Below are 16407 nucleotides of genomic sequence, written 5' to 3'. Positions count from 1 at the left end.
ACTATGTATTTAGGTAAATTTGCGTTATAGATAGATCCATTGTTTTAACATATCAGGCTGTTTTTGTTAAGAAAGGGACTATTTCCTTACAGTATACACGGTGGCTTCCTAGTACACGGGTTTACCACTCCGTGACCTCTGTTAAACAAAGGTTGCCATGCTAGCTTGTCATTATAAATTCGTGTACCAATATGTAACTATCGGTTAAAAAACCAATGTTTAAGGTATACGCACTAGCGATTTGCTCATAAACCTCACTTTTACCGGTACTTCACCACTTCAGCTGTCCAGATATGTAGATAGGTTAGAAACGTACAACGATCTTAGTTGGGGAGCTGTTTAGATTCCTTTATCAGTCATTATGTTCTTTATGTTCCATTCCGCCGGCATGTCGGCCTTCTTCCATATTGCACCCCACAGGTTCGACGCAATTTTGTTTCTATTATTGTTGGCGGATGTCTTCTTACTATCATTGCTCAGAACCTTTGTTTCCACGCACACAACTCTAGTATACACAATATCGTTTTGCACGAGCCTTGACATCACTTTGTACCATTATATATATATACATTAATAGTACATATAATGCCATAAATTCCTGCCTGCTGGTCGCGATGTCGCCAAAAACCTGCAGAATGTCCAGCAACAAAGAAATCTACTGCAAAAGCGGAAGGACTGGCAGCCTACAGAAACGATCTTCCTTTCTTACTGGGCCTACTACACACAATCCTCCGTCGCCACGGCCAAATCTAAAAGCAGCGAATTGCAACCTACTTGCAGTCAGGTGGGCCACTTTGTTGGTGATATGCTCCTTCACTCCCGTATAACCCCAGCCTTCACCGTGATGTAACAACAGCGTCAAGAGTAGCAGCGGTAACGCCTCTATAATGTCGAAACTCATCTCAGATGGCGTCCCCCACGTCTAGGGCGGTCGCCTAGACGAGTCTTATTGCCGCTGAGTCCGTACTCATGGCTCACGATGAACTCTGGGGACCGCAATAACAATATAAGAAACGATACGGGGGCTTTGTTTGTGTTTTGCACTCATCGCAGGAAAGGCTGGGATAATTATGTATTTATCTTTCGTCTCATTAATGCTTGCTCTGCTGCGTTTTTCTGTTGATTTGCCACAAGGGTTTCACTAAAAACCACATTCGATAGGCTGATTTGGTGGTTTTTCTCATAAGCTAAACGAGGGGGTTCGATAGCTCATTGGCGACGTAGACCGGCAAAGCATGGCAAGGCACGAACACACCTTTGCGTATTTACGTCAGCGAACGAAACGAATGGCGTCAACAGGTGACGTCTTTCTCATTCAAAAGTAAACTGTAAAGTCAGCCCTACGTATTACTGTGTTATGCTAGCGTGTCTTTTGCACAATAATAGTGCGATGGTATTGTCATGGCCATTTGGAATAGAGCGTTAGAGGGTTATCTTGAAGATAAACTTGTGCGTTTCGACTTCACATCAAAGATTAGGCTAAAATAGCGGCGAATTTGTCTCTATTTACCGCGATGATAACTATCGGTCGCACGTAGCACAACAAAGCGTCGTCTCTAATGTGCCAGAAACAGTAATTTGTCTAATAATTGAATAAGTGTATAAATTATTATAGATATTACAGTTTATATTTGCTTGTTTATTGGAAGATACGCATCAAGTGGGGACTAGTACTTTTTACGGGTCTCGCTGTTATTAAAGGCTCATCAGAAGGTTGCCAGTAGTTTGCGCCTAATTAGGAAAAGAGAGTAAGTAGTTTGTTTCTAAAGGCAAGGCATTGACTCTTAGACATGTTTATCACGTGACCTTTAAATAAACGTTCACATCTCTATACTAATTATCTTTAAGCTGCTTAGCATCTTGGAGAAATTTAGGATCGTTATACTCTCACAATAGCAAAGCAACTTCAAAAAATATGTATTGACGTATAATTTCCACATTCGTAGGAAAAGCACGCAATCGCTACTATACACTATGTTTGCCTATCAAAAAGCCCCTATCGTGTAGAGAGTTGTTTTTTATATCGCTGTATTTTTAGATTTCTTCTTTCTCCCTTAAGTTACAATTAGTAACTTTGTTCGTTGTCACTGTTTGAAATGTCATACACCAGAAACAATGGACAACACGTGATCGCACGTCTATCCGATGAAATGAAAGTACCATATCGTTTTCTTTACACATTCGCTTTATGAAAACAGCCGTACACTCTACCGATTGTTAACTTGACCGTATCTACAAGCATTGCTAGACCCCCAAATCCTGTCGTTGAGCCTTCAGACCGAGCAACTTCGTTCCATTTCGAAACCTCTCATGATTTGTAGCCCTAACTCGTAAATTGGCCCCTTCTCTCCAAATGTGACAAACCATTTAGGTGTCTTCTCTACAGGGGAAATATCCACGGCTAGTCGTAACAGCAATGATAACGTTACGCCGTAATTGCCGGATGACAAAACGGCCTTATGACATCACCGAAGTACCAGAGTATTGGAGCACTGCGCCATCAGAGAACGACGGTAAACGGGTAGCACTAGCTACCGTTTCTACAAATTACGAATAGCCTTCTTGACGCAGTTCGGAGAGCTATACCCCCGCTGATTTTGTCGCTGCGACTGTTAATGGCCTGCAGAATTTATGTGGTACATTATAATAATAATAATTGTTATGATGGGATATAGTGTGATATTGATACTTGGCTTTGTCGGCTCGAAGTGCCGTAACGTGGCTCTGCCGACGGCCGTGGTAGTAGCCGTTGTTTCAACGCCATTGTGATCGATGGCTATGGCCTGCATCAATCGCTATTCCTGTTTATGCTGTATTCGTAATTTCCGATTGTGCAATTGGGTTTTTTTTTTTCTTGTTTTGTTTCTGAAACTCTGTCGGCAGCTCGGGGACTGTGGAGAATTTGAAGGAAGATGGCCAAATGCATCAGGTCGGGGCAAATGGAGCCAGAGTGGCAAGCAGAGAGGGTATTCTGTGCATCGTGTGATGCAGTAAGAGAGAGTACCTATTTATCTTACTTGTTCGTTCTGGTCTATCATTAGCACTGATGACGAAATAAGCAAATATTATCAACGATAAAAGCATGAACCAGTGTCAGGCAATCCTTAATTTCTGGATGTTCATACTGATCAAACAGCTAGCTCTGCTATGGTACATAGGCTGCGCTATGGTTGGCCGATGAGTATCAGATCATATTATGAAAAAATAGCTAAAATATTTTGATAAATTCAGTAAATACAGTATTAGTACGGTGACATTAATAATTAACTCTCTTTGTAAATTACCTTTTTCCCTATGGCAAGCAACTGTTTCAAAATGGCTATCTTAGCAGATATTCATAATTGTCTTCTACGGTTTTTCGGAAGAGTGTTCATCAGATTCCGTTCAGTCACGGATATTTGTGTCTAGTAACTAGAACTGGCCTATAGTCCGTTTGTAGGCAGGGACGCAAAGGACCATATATTAGGAACTAGATTGCAGCTTTGCTTTATAGCCATTAAAAAATCTCGCTGTACACTTCGAAAGCATATATTTTTTGTGTAAAATAAATAAAAAAATATAATAACCGAAACGATATCCTGAGACTCTGTCCTACGCAGGTGACAAGTCCACAAACATTTGAAAGTTGTGTGATGAACAAAGCTCAGATACATTTCCAATCTTAGCAGACATTAAAGAAAAACACATCGAGATTTAATCAAAATATTTTTTTCGAAGTTATTTCCAGTGTAATCACGAGCAACTAGTTCTCTATTGTAAATAACGCATACATGCAACTCCCGTCTGCTCGTTTCGTCTTTACTTGCCAGCCGGTTTCCAAATGCGCGTCAAATCTAGTTGATTTAGCCATGCATTTTTCGCTTACCCTTGCCATTCTCGTTCGTGCTATTAGGCAACTGAAGGAAAGGGAGTTTGTCTTTCATTTACCAACAACGCTCGTCTCTTCTGTGTACCGAGACGTCTCAATTTCGTCTGTCTCTGGAGCCTCTCGCGCTGCTCACGTCGCAGCCGTTGTACGAGTTTGGCTACCGGACTCGCTACCGAAGCGCGACTTAGTTCTTCTATCGTCTTTTGCTATATGACAGTATTGTCACACTGCCGACGTCAAATAATTTTGGGATGTTCTGCATTTCAGATCCTCGCCTGGTGGACGCTATCGTTAACGGCACTGCCAGCGTTTTCGTCTTGAGACATTTGTTCCGACTATGCGCGTTGACATTCGTTGGACCCCTCTTGGAGAACCCTTGGAACCGCTCTGGCGACGGATATTTCCCACGATACCTCGTCTGTTCGATTTGTTTGTTCAGAAACGATGGACGAAACGCGTGTAGACGGAAACTCCCGCCACGTAACTGAATCGCAAGGGATCAGAGACATGAATGAAAAAAGAGCGCAATAACAATGAAAATGATTGAAACAGACAATACAAGGTGCTAATTAGTAGTCGCTATGTAGTGTTACTTTGATTCTGGAGTTTTCATCCAATGAGCCCTGCGTATAGGTGGCAGTACTTTTGATGATGCCCGGCTCGATTACTAAGCGTTTGATGTTTGTTTTGGCCTTATATCTACGAAAAAGAGCAGCCTCTATCGATGCAAAAAAGAAAAAAGCATATCCGCTATTGGTCACGTGGATCGACTAGAAAGTTATTATGGCCTATTGTTGTTGGTAGAAGTTATATGTATACAAATTGGCGTATATTTTTGGAGCTTGTTTGTCTGTTTATTAGACCTTTCTCAGACTGTGGGCCAAGCAACTTTCGATATCTTCTACAGTCGAACGATACTTCAGAACTTCCTTAATATTGTTCTACTCAGAAACTTCAGATAACTTCAAATTTGTTAAATTATTGCTAAAAGTTATTTACTCTCTATTCATCCCTTCTGTTTCATTATTGGCATGCTTTTTCCATCATCCTGAACATCAACAGAACCGCTATCATGTAATTACAGAGATAACAAAACACATTTGTCAAATGAATTGGTCTATTGTTTTAATTTTTATAAACTGTTCAGGGAAAATGTACGGGACGTTACCTTCAAAGGACTTCAATCGCATCGAATCCATCTTCTTTTTAACAGCAACTCACGGAGCTCAACAGTGACCACTAACAGACACAGAATTTTAGTAATTGACAAAGGTATTCAGGGCAAATAAACTGGCTAGGCATTATGCACAGAAAATGCACATAGATTTAATTTTTTTTCTTGCTCTGTCTTTCTTTGACAAATTCAGTAGGGTCGTCATAGGCTTCACTCTGCAAGCCTCAATCTGCCGGTTCCGGCTGATTGATTGATTGATTGCTTGCTGGTCAATTCCTACCGATACTGCCACTTTGCTTGGAGGTATTACGACTACAATGTGCCAATTCGCACGCTTACCAAAATGGAGAAAAATATGTGAACTGCGAAGCCCGCTCAGACCGTCCCTGAAGCGCTGTGCATCAGTATGAGTGAGGTTCGACTCGGTCCTCAGGCGCGCTTTTTCACTGACCTATTTATTGCTTGGCATTTTCATCTTTTTTTTTTTGTCTGCACCACCTTTGACAATGGGCAACACTAAATATAAATATATAGAAAATGTTCCAACATAATACATATATATATATATATATATATATATATATAACATGGTCAATAGCAGCTGAAGAAACAACTGGAGCAAAACTAGAGCACATGGTTTTTGTTTGGCTCGTGAATTTATTTCTAACAGGTAGTTAATTGTGCTTCGGGTATTGTTAGCATAGAACACGCTTCGTAATTGATAACACGTTCGATTTATATAATGTTATCAATTGAGTGAAGCACTCCGTACTAACATGGCGCTTCATGCCCATAAGCCGAATTAAGAGCCCAATTTATTTCAACTATATACGTATGTTTTTGATGCGAAAATCCTATTCAGTTAACGGCACAGAGCCGTCACTTCAACTTTCGTTATTAGCTCTATTAAGAGCCGCTATATGCAAATTTTCTAGGAATAACTTGCGCACGCGTTATTCTACTCAGGTAGAGGATTACTGCAATTTACAATAACCGGTAACTTTCAAGATATACGAGGTACTGGAATGGATGCTTTCACTGAAGCCCGATGCCATCAATGCTTTTTTATAATACACATAATTTTAGTGCCTTTACGGGACAGTATCAATCTTACAAAAATCGAATTGTCTTTCTGTTCTCTAGCATTGCTTCCGTAACCACTTACTCTAACAACATCTCAACGTGATGCAGCTGAGGTCATGTTTTTGACAGTGTACATCCATCTTTTTCTCTCGGTTGACCATCGTGAATCGGCTGCTGATACCTCAGATATTTACTACCGGAACCCCTTCGTTGTTCCGTCTTTATTAGACATTCATGTCACAGTTTTTAGCCCACGGTGTTTCCGTTCGCTGTGACTAATCCGCAAAAAGCATAAGTCACCTTTACACACCGGCTCACGTTAAGTGACGAACAGCCGCAAAGAGGCTATCGATACCGTGTATCGATGATGGCGCACGTTCTCGAACCGTGAATAGATAGAGGAAGCCACTTCGAGAATTCGTACAGCACGCAAGCGAGGCGGTAAGTCAAGATGCAGAAGGAGTAGATAGACAGACTCGATTGGACGTTCACGATTCAGAGTGTGGGAAATAGAGAAAAAAATAAGTAACCGATGTAATCTGTGTTGAATTAATTGTGTCCTGTAATCTAGTCACAGTAGGCCGTCACAAAGGCTTGACTTGGACAAAAATATCTAGCGGTAAAGGCGAAAAACAACGTTCTCAAAGCATCAAGGAGAACATCTTTGCTCCGTCATCTTCAGGCTGAGTCGATTTACTAGAATACTGACATTAAATGATGTGATAAGAGAAACTGTTCTATACATTGATGCCGGGATCTGTTTTGGCTTCTGAGTTGTAACAGTCACCACAGGTAAAAAAAAATGGCTAGACAACTTTTTTGACTATTCACTGAGGTAGAAATTATCCCGTATAGCGTATAGGCACGTGCTCATAACAAGCATAGCCATAAAATTGATTGGTTTATTGCTAATGATATCTAATACATGGCCTTGCGGTTTTTCTACAAAGCCATATTCCGACTAGGACAGCGGAAAGGTCCGCGCAAGTCGAGAAACGAACGCTTTTAATTTCTGGCTTTCTATTTCACGACTTGGCGGGTACGGTCTTAATATAAAGCAGAAGGCAGGGTCTAACCTTGCTCAAAGTGCTTATGCGCTGCTGCACTGATGCGCAACACAACCTGACGGCATTAAAGATAATAGCCGAGGCTCGTCCTGTTGTCTTCCAGCACAAAACGAACCGCATTTACGGCCACTTTCAAATCCAGACTCGTTCGCACATTACTACGTTTCATCGAGGTAAAAACATTACCAATACGCCATTTCGCAGCTATGAGATTATATGATCGTTAATACTATGGCGGACTAAACGCGTAAAGTCTTGACGGCATCACTTAGTTTCTATCCGAAATATTCTCACTGCCGATCAAACAGGTACATGTAGATCAATGCACAGATAGTTGCATTCAGAGCGCACTCGTCTATCAGAACTTGGTCTTTTTACCCTTTCGATTTGTCGACGTTTCCAGACATCAATTCATTATACAGTCTACCGTCATCTATAGACGTATAGTACGCATTATATCTAGTTACATTATCGTCTGCTACGGAAGTGGATTGTCAGCATCTGCTCGTCGCCCCGATCCTGCTTGTATTACTTGCATCATAGATCAAGATCGGCTCATTTGGCTACTGTTACTAAGTATCGCTGCCACTGTGCCGTTAGCAAATGCTATAATTCATGCCTAGTTTGCATAATATTGTAATCACTAGCAGGGGGTTGTACGATCGGCGTGCGGGAGCAGGATACCAGAAAATGGGAAAGGAGTAAAATGGCGTATTTGGGGGTGTATCGGAACTCTGCATGCCTTTGCCAGGCTTCCTAAAGGTCAGCGGCGGTGATGATTATCTACTGTAGAGCGGAAGTGGCCGCTGTCTCGGGTCTGTCGTTATCTACCCATCCATTTCAGCCGGCAGCGACATTATGATTGATGGCTTGGCTGTTAGTGGACTGTACACGAGGCATGTACGCATCGTAGCACTGTGCAGATTTGGGGGGAAAACCTTTTTGTCCATACGTTCGGATAGTTTAAGGATAGGATAAGCTAAGCCTCTATATTTCAAACATCCTGGTCCAGAAGCTTGATGAAAGGCTAGTTCCTTGCGCGGATCCTGGGCGAAGTGGCCAGCGTAGTTGGTATGATAATTTCGAACATGGATTATAGATTCTGTGGTAGTATGCGACCGTTGTTATATTTGGCAAAATGACAAACTATTTAAATACGCAATACGCAAGTCGTTTAGTACTTTATATAAGGCTTAGATGATCAACATCATATAGCCAATTACCTACCTACTCGATATATCACACATAAATCCCATACGTCTTCTATTCGCTTGTCTTAAAGATATTTCATTTAAGATTCCTGATTCACCAGTGGCGTCGTAACGCAGCAGACGACGACAGTGTCCAATTTTTCTAGCTTATTTCTGCTGGAAGGTGAAGACTGCCGGAGCTTAATTTATAATGATTTCATCCCGTCCGCCATCCAGTAGTCCAGCCCACTTCATTATAGTGCACACGGCTTGTCGATCACTTGTTTACTGTAGTCGCATTTCCCACAATTAAGATCCGCATCATGCTACAGCTATTAGCGTCACCACGACTTCGTTTATTGGTATCTCAATCTCTACGACGCTATGACACTATTGCGTATGCAGAAGTCCTTGCTATTGCAGATCCAACAGATGCTACTACTGGCATTACTAGTGCCGTTAAAGAAGAAAGAGATCAGTTTGTTTACGAAGAAACGAATCAATGTCCCATATCGCACGACCCGATGCCAACTTCTGTCTGAGCAATTTCTCACCATTAATTCTTTGCCGAACAGATACAGGACGGTCTTGTCCAGTCCAGATGCGACCGGTAGTTCTGACACAAGACACCTCAACTCATACTTATGGCAAGGCTTCGTAACTTCACTGCCGAAGTTGAAGTCATACCATACCGCTGTTTGTATTCAAAAGTAGAGCGACTCGCGCTAGAATTGTCTTTCTGCTCGGCGTTATGATATATTCCTTCCCAGTTCTTCCTCCGCCATCTCTTGCTGTTCATCTCTTGTCAACAACTATCCGCCACGGAGGAACAGCTGGTTGAGCCTCTGGCGATGCCTTTACTGATGCTGTTGTAACCGAAGCAGTGGCGCTGAAATCGCGGACACATCTCGTTGGCGTGTGCACTTCTGTGACCTTTCTGTACTTTACCCGGGTTTTAGCGGCGGCAATGGAGTTTCTCCCCCTCCGTATCTGCCAGCTGGATTCTTCGTTCATCTCGTCGTGTTTTTTGTCGATTTTTCGCACTCCACAGTTTCATCGTGTGTGGCGCTTCCAGTAACGGCTCTGCTGACACTGTTCATATGTCACTGATGACGCAATTAGCTCCTCCCAGCAGCTCTTCATACAGAAACAGCAGTCACATCGACCGCGGCAGAGTCACTGAGCATCAGTAGCGACAATGGACCCGACTTTGAACCCAGGCGAATACACAAAAAACGAAATTGCGTTGAATGAAGAAACCCGAACGTAAAGTCGGTGTAGAACGTCACAGCTATAATTCGGTCTAAGCGTACGGTCGGTCAGTCGCATTTCGCAATAATACGGGCGGGAAGCAGGGTGATAATATGGCGTACGGTGGTACGTCATTGGCAGAAAAAACGTAACGCGGCAACACTAAAAGAAGGAAATCTTCTTTAGAAAAAAGATACGCAAGTAACTTATTGATCTCAATGATTTTAATTGACGTAGTTGTTGATGGATGAGAAAGCTAAGATGTTACTTGTCCAATGTAAACAACTATTTATGAATTAATAATATTCAGCAATTATCAACAAATGTGGCGTGCAATACTTTATAAACGACGCAATAGAGTGCAGGGTGTTGTCAATCAATAGGGCAAAGTAATTGAGTTCGACGTGAGACAGGCTCATATAAGAGATGACGTCGTCCTTTAGGATGCTAAACAAGAATATCCCAATTTCGAAGAAATAGAGGTAGTATGCAACTACTTGATGAAGCAACGGTCGCATTCAATTAATGGTAAAAAAAAAGATACAAAAGTTGGAGTAGTTTCTGGATTAAGTAGATACAGAAAAAAGAGTTCATGCCATATCGTCTCGGCGTAGCTAGACGATTTCTCATAACGAAAATTATGTTTTCTATTGTGGACATACGTGTCATAAATACAGATTACGCTCGAATTCTCTGGAGTCCACATTAATTAAAGTCACCTCATTGAACGGTTACACCTTTTATGATTTTCAGCTTGAACAAGTTTCGTGGTAGGGCACTGGCTTTTCTTTAATTTGTTTTCTCACGCTTACCTTTTCTGCTATACACACCTATATTACAGACAATCCCAGAATTTTTCAATACGCTGCTCCAACGTCCTCAACGGCTCTAACAAATGTATGTAAAAACGGGATGAATTCACTAAGAATCGGTAATAATAATACCCATAATGAAAAAAACAGGTTTTCCACAAGGCCTACTGCCGACTCATGATGGACGATGTCGTGTTATCACTGCGGTGCTGATCCGACGCCAGTGCGAATCAGATACCCTGCTAATGGAAATCAGACGGCGTCTCAGGTGTTTGTCATTGCTGCGCTCATTGTTTTCGTCATCGTCGTCACTTTTATTTTCAATTAGGCCGTTCCATTATTTAATTGGCCGATCAATTGTTATTGAATGGCCGGTCTATGCCAAAATGTAATCTCATATGTATATATACCTGCATGGGTGACCTTGTAAGCTGAAACTCTGAATACAAAGTATAATCTATGTGATCAAAGTATAATCTATCTAACAAGGTGACGGTCAAGCCAGCAAAAGCCATGTCGCCTCAATCGAACGACAATGGCGACGTTTATCCTCTAGGTGGTTGAGTTAGGAGTATGTATTCATTAAGAAAAAAAAAACTGTAGGCAATTTCAGCTGAAACGGAAAGGTCGCATGACGAGCGAGCCTTCCACCACACTATCCAAGGCTGCGAAAGCCTAGTTGATTGGCCATTCAGCTGAGTCCGACTGCCGTAATCATTTTAGACAGGATTTTGACCAGACTGCATTTCTTTATAATTAAGATTTTTGTGATACTGTACACTATAATGTACTGCAGAATTTATTGACAATTGGCCCAGATGATCCTTACGTTGCGTCCTCTCGCGTAGGTCTGCAGCATGCGCTTTGCGCCTACCAGTAACCTTCCCGCGATTCGACTGATAGTGTATGACTATGAAAAAATAGAAAATAAAAAAAACAAGTCGTACTGACGTCGTTCGAGGGATTCTCGCAAACGTGAAAGATACGTCGTAGACGAAATAAAGCAAACATTGATAATAATAATAATGGTATAAAATTCTTCTTATTAAGATCCGGAACCTCACAAGTGAACTAGGTCTTCAAGTTGTTTAGAGACAGGTACTCTGAAGGCCAGTCCTGATTGGCCAAAGTGAGTTTATATATTAGAATAATTTTTACGGCAAGCAGCGAATGACATGTTTACAAGATCGAAATGTCGTATGAATAAATCATAACGGATAAGTGTCCGAAAAATCTGGTTATAAGCAGAAAGTAACTTGCTGTATTGAGACGTCATTTTCTAGTAGCAATAATTGAATGGAATTACCAAGCACGTTCTGACAAGGAATGTTAGTCCCTTTAATGTTTGCCACAGACTCGAAATTACGACACCCCACTTCCCCGTGCCCCTGCCTCTTTGTATATCCACACATGCTTTTCGTAATGTTTTAGCCGGTACAATAGATCGGCTAAAGCGTTCATTCCTATACGTCTAGATAATTTAAGCAATGAAAAATCCTATAACGAATGTTCAATTGTTTAAATTTAGAAATGTTTTAGTGTTATGTCATACGTAGGCGTAGCGTGGCTCAAACTGGAGATCTTAATTTAACTATTAATTTTCATTATTAGGAGATAGGCTGGAGTCGAAATCGGCTCGAGCCGATTTCGATCACGAACTAGAAATTACCGATTTATAGTATAAACGTTCAAAAAATTCTGGCCAATATGTTCTATTTCGATAAAAATTGCGTTATTAACTCTAGTACCGACTAGTAAGTCTAGCATAATCTATATAAATAGGTAATAGAGTAATTTAAGATCTTTTTAATTCGTTTCGATTCATTATACCTCCTTCATATATATATATATATATTTCCTGTAGAAATTAGAGCATTTTACATGCTAACTGACCGATGTCGAGAAGACAAACAATCGAAGCGAACTTTAGTGCTTTGTCGTTTGCTAGGTAGACATTCTGAAATTCCAGCTGACTATCCTCGATATCCTTCATTTATAACTACTATACGTGATCCGCCTTTGCCGGATGCCATATGTCATGCAGGCACGACGTGCACTGACCAAACCGCATCGGATCCCTTGGTCTAAACAGCGTTCGGTGCCTTTCGGAGCCTCGCCTCTGGCTTGATCTCGGTGCCTACTTCAAAAGGACCCAGTCTATTGTTTACCTCTGGCATTTCGCCTCTTCACACCTCTGCGCATGCCGGATCGGTTACTCATTGAGGACCACGATAAAAATGCTAAAAACTGTTTTTTTCCTAAGGGCACACTCACAATACTTACATACTGTTGTGGAGTATCGGTACTTCACCGATGTCCGGGAGAGGCTAAAATTTATCTCGACGAATTTTTTTAAGCCGTCGACATCGTCGAATCGGTTCACTCCTTCAGCAATGATAAGGACAAGACGTTCCTTTTTTGATCGTCCCGAGTGCCTTTTCCGTTCTCAATTCGACCTATTATTTCGTGATATTTTTGCGCACTACGGCCGACACTAACAATTAGTCCATTCAATAATAAAAATCAAGCAGACGTCATTTTTGCCATTCACCTTAGCTTCCACACGACGGACAGTTCTGTGCCAACTTCTGCCCATGGAAGGCGCCTTCAGTGTCATAGTGAAGCTACCGTAAAGTTATACCTGGCCAGAGCTATCCAACAAAACCTTGTACCGCCAGTTCCTATTCATTGTTCTAGCGAAGACCGTAGTAACGATATTTCATATTGGAGCCTGCTCTATATTTACTTGATTCTCGACACTGGCTATTATCACTGCCGTTAAATTTCGTAGTACTGCACCAATTACAGGAAATCACCGGACACACCCGTTTATCTCTCGTAGAACCCTCATAGTAAGTGTTTAGCCTAGTGATAGGGGTCCCGCTACAATACAGCAGTGCTGTAGAAGTGCCAGATTACTACTACTAGGATGATACGGCTTTATTTTCGCGAACATACATCGTGCGGATCGCTGAACAGAGTTCAGACGAGCGGATGCCTACTGCTTTCTAACGCATTTCAGTTTACGTGAAATCCTAGTGACATACCTTATATCGGATTATTTCACTTATTATATCCCGTTCTATGGGTGTCTATGTAAGTCGTCCTTTCTTCGTTACTACACTAATAACGAGCTGCCATTTAGCCAGCAGCGACCCTGAAATGCCCTGTAGCAATTAATAATATTACGAATGACATTAGGCATGCATTTGTCTCTATGGAGCTGTAATAACCCATATGGGTTTCTTTTTAAGCAGCGGCCATACCAGCACTCAGCCAGTCGAAATCCGAGCTCATCGGGTATATTACGCAATCCAAGTGGCAAATAGGTACAGTTCTGGGTTTCGCGCCCATTTCAAGTAAGTACCTTAGTATTTAAGCTATGTTACTATTATATGATGCAATCCTACCGGCACGTCCATCTATTGTCTTTTTATTGTCGTCAATTTCCGTGTCCCAGTGCTTGATGTCTTTGACGTTAGAGCTATATCATTGCTGTTGACGAAAAACTAACACGGTTGTGACGTATCTCTCTCTCTCTCTCTCGTCTTAACTGCTTCCTCCATGTAGCTGTCTCCTCACAAGGCCTAGTCATCGTCTGGCCCGCTCGTGTCCTGCTGTAAAGAAGCGGGAACTTGTTCAACGGGCTCATTACCGCCGGTCAGTTGTAGCTAGCTGCCCGCAGTGAACCATCCAACGGTGGTTGTTGTTGTTCTTATCGTCATTTCGATCGTTGCTGTTACAACTTGTGCCGGTGAAGTTGCATACCTTAACATCAAGGTCGAACTGCGCTCCTTGCGCTACTGCTACGTAGATCCAACGATGCCTTAATTTAGTGATACAGCTGCGGAAATGTGAACAAAATTGAGGAAAAAAAATTCTGGCCGAGGGGATACAGAGAACACTACCGGGCATCAGTAGTAAATCAACTCGAGCTCGGTAGCGCACAGATCTGGCTAGTCAGACAAGTTCGGCAGACCTTTTTTGTTGCTTCACGGCCGTAGCCATGGGCATTGAGCGCGATCTGACGGCAATTAGTAGTGGCAAATAACGACGAACGAGGGAATTACCCTGGCTAAGATCTACCGAAAGACATCCTGTGGCAGGCGAACGTGTTATAACGGCAGAGGCAAGCAGATACAGCCGCGTTCTCATAAGTCGGCGAGCGTCAGAAGCATTCGTCATGAATCTGTCTTGATATGACATTTCCTCTGTTCGATGCTTCGGCCGTTCGTTGACGAAATAAGACGTCAGTTTCTAATACACATATACAATTGAACCTACCTGCCAGAACGTCCCGTCATCCATGCGTCGTCCATGAGAAACTTCGTCGCCATGCTCAGAGGGACCGGCTTGTCATTCAAGCGTCTGCCTTACGGGAGCTTCATGTAACACGCTCGCGTGCACGTGCTGCAGAAGCTGCTGTAGCCATAATACTGCGTTTCCATAATATGGCTGAAAGCTCACCCGGGTACTACTAATTGTGTGTAGCAGCATGGTAAGTTGATTTGTTTACTTTTTTTTTCATTTTAATTTTTAGTAGAACAGAGTCAGAACAGGATGAAAGTAAAGACGACAAAAGGGCTTTATTTGACGCAATGTTTTTGACCGTGACACTGGCCAGCTAGCCGAACAGCGAATGAAGCTGGCTGGAGGGTTACCAAGGGAACTACCATAGAGCCACGTTTCATGCAGATCGTCTTATGGCCATGCTTTTGCCACGCAGGCCGTCCACGTGCACAGCTGACGCGCCTCGATGTTCACGAAATCCCGGCTAATCAACTTCTATTGTGTGTATGATAAATACAGTCGACAACCAAAGCTCAGATCAGTTGTTGTGGCAGGTGTATTTCGTGAGATCGTTTTCGGATCTGACAAGTTACATATGGCCACCGTGATGATTCTGACGGCGTCATTATTCTTTTTTACATATTACATGGTACTATTGTTGTAATTGTATATAGGTTCGATTAGCTTTAGCAATCCGTAAGCCGGCACACTTACAATCGCCTAATAATTAATTGAATAAAGCTTAACTTAATGCTCGACCTGGAAGTAGCGGGCGCGAAATATTTAGGAAAGCGAATTGATAAGTTGCCTGAAGTTAGTTCACGCATGCTGATCCGGAGTCTTCAGAGGGTTCTAGTAAACATTTAACATCGCTTCGAATTTTTCAGTCATTTCTTTTGAGAACTTTTCTAAGGACGAGCATGTGTCGACTTTATCTAATAATAATTATTATTATCGTCATCATAGAGAAGAACATAGATATCAGTTAAACTGGAAATTTAACTGTTTGACTAGAAATAGGAAAGTCCGAGCAGTTGCGTAAGCAGAATATGTTCGCAGGAAGCTCTAATGAGTGAATTCATAGAAAGCAAATAGAAATCTATTGAGCAAAATCTAGGCCATGCTAAGACCACGTCATTCTCCTAGTGAACTGCGTCCTTTATCAGAAGCTATATCTCAACATCATTATACTAGTTGTCCTGATGTGCCTGTCATATGTCAACGAGATCAGGCTGAGGATAAACCACAGGTCAGCCGTGGATCTGTTCGGCGGTAGAAATTTCGTAACAGAGAAAAATAATTAGTTATAATATTACGGTAAGGTCTTAAATGCGTTCTATTTGTATTAGATTTATCGGTTCACTAGCTACGTCATGTGTCAAATAAGATAATACAGTAAAAAAAAAAACTCCTTTATTAAAAAGAGGTTAATATGATACAATCGAGGAACTTCTTCGAGTATGCCATCCAAAAGAATGATTCACCGTAAGTATCTGCAGTAGCCGGTCTCATGCCTGTTCTAACATGTTTAGCTATGTTCTGATACAGTATAATATATGACAGCTCCTACCGGCGTGTGGTCTACTACCAGTATCTGTATCGATCGAAAAACGGCAGTCGCCTCGAGTGACCCCTCTACATCGGTTGTAGGGGCAGCTGTTCTTAGACACGT

The 16407-nt window shown here is 41.9% G+C and overlaps 1 long non-coding RNA gene across 3 annotated transcripts in view; it reads right to left on the bottom strand.

Annotated features, from left to right (window-relative positions):
• LOC147757865 (uncharacterized) overlaps window positions 1-7562 on the bottom strand; it is a 126200-nt gene extending 118638 nt beyond the window's left edge. For all 3 annotated transcript variants that reach the window (XR_015320480.1, XR_015320478.1, XR_015320479.1), the window contains exons 1-3: window positions 7202-7562; window positions 5037-5107; window positions 235-4352 (exon numbers count right to left, since the gene is read on the bottom strand). This is a non-coding gene — a long non-coding RNA (uncharacterized LOC147757865). The remainder of the gene's footprint in view (window positions 1-234; window positions 4353-5036; window positions 5108-7201) is intronic.
• Window positions 7563-16407: the final 8845 nt, after the last annotated feature.

This window comes from Varroa destructor, unplaced genomic scaffold (genome assembly GCF_002443255.2).
Source record: "Varroa destructor unplaced genomic scaffold, Vdes_3.0 BEIS01000002.1, whole genome shotgun sequence".
Classification (NCBI taxonomy): Eukaryota; Metazoa; Arthropoda; class Arachnida; order Mesostigmata; family Varroidae; genus Varroa; species Varroa destructor.
The sequence above is the reverse complement of the archived record's forward strand: the minus strand, read 5'-3'. Positions and strand labels throughout refer to the sequence as shown.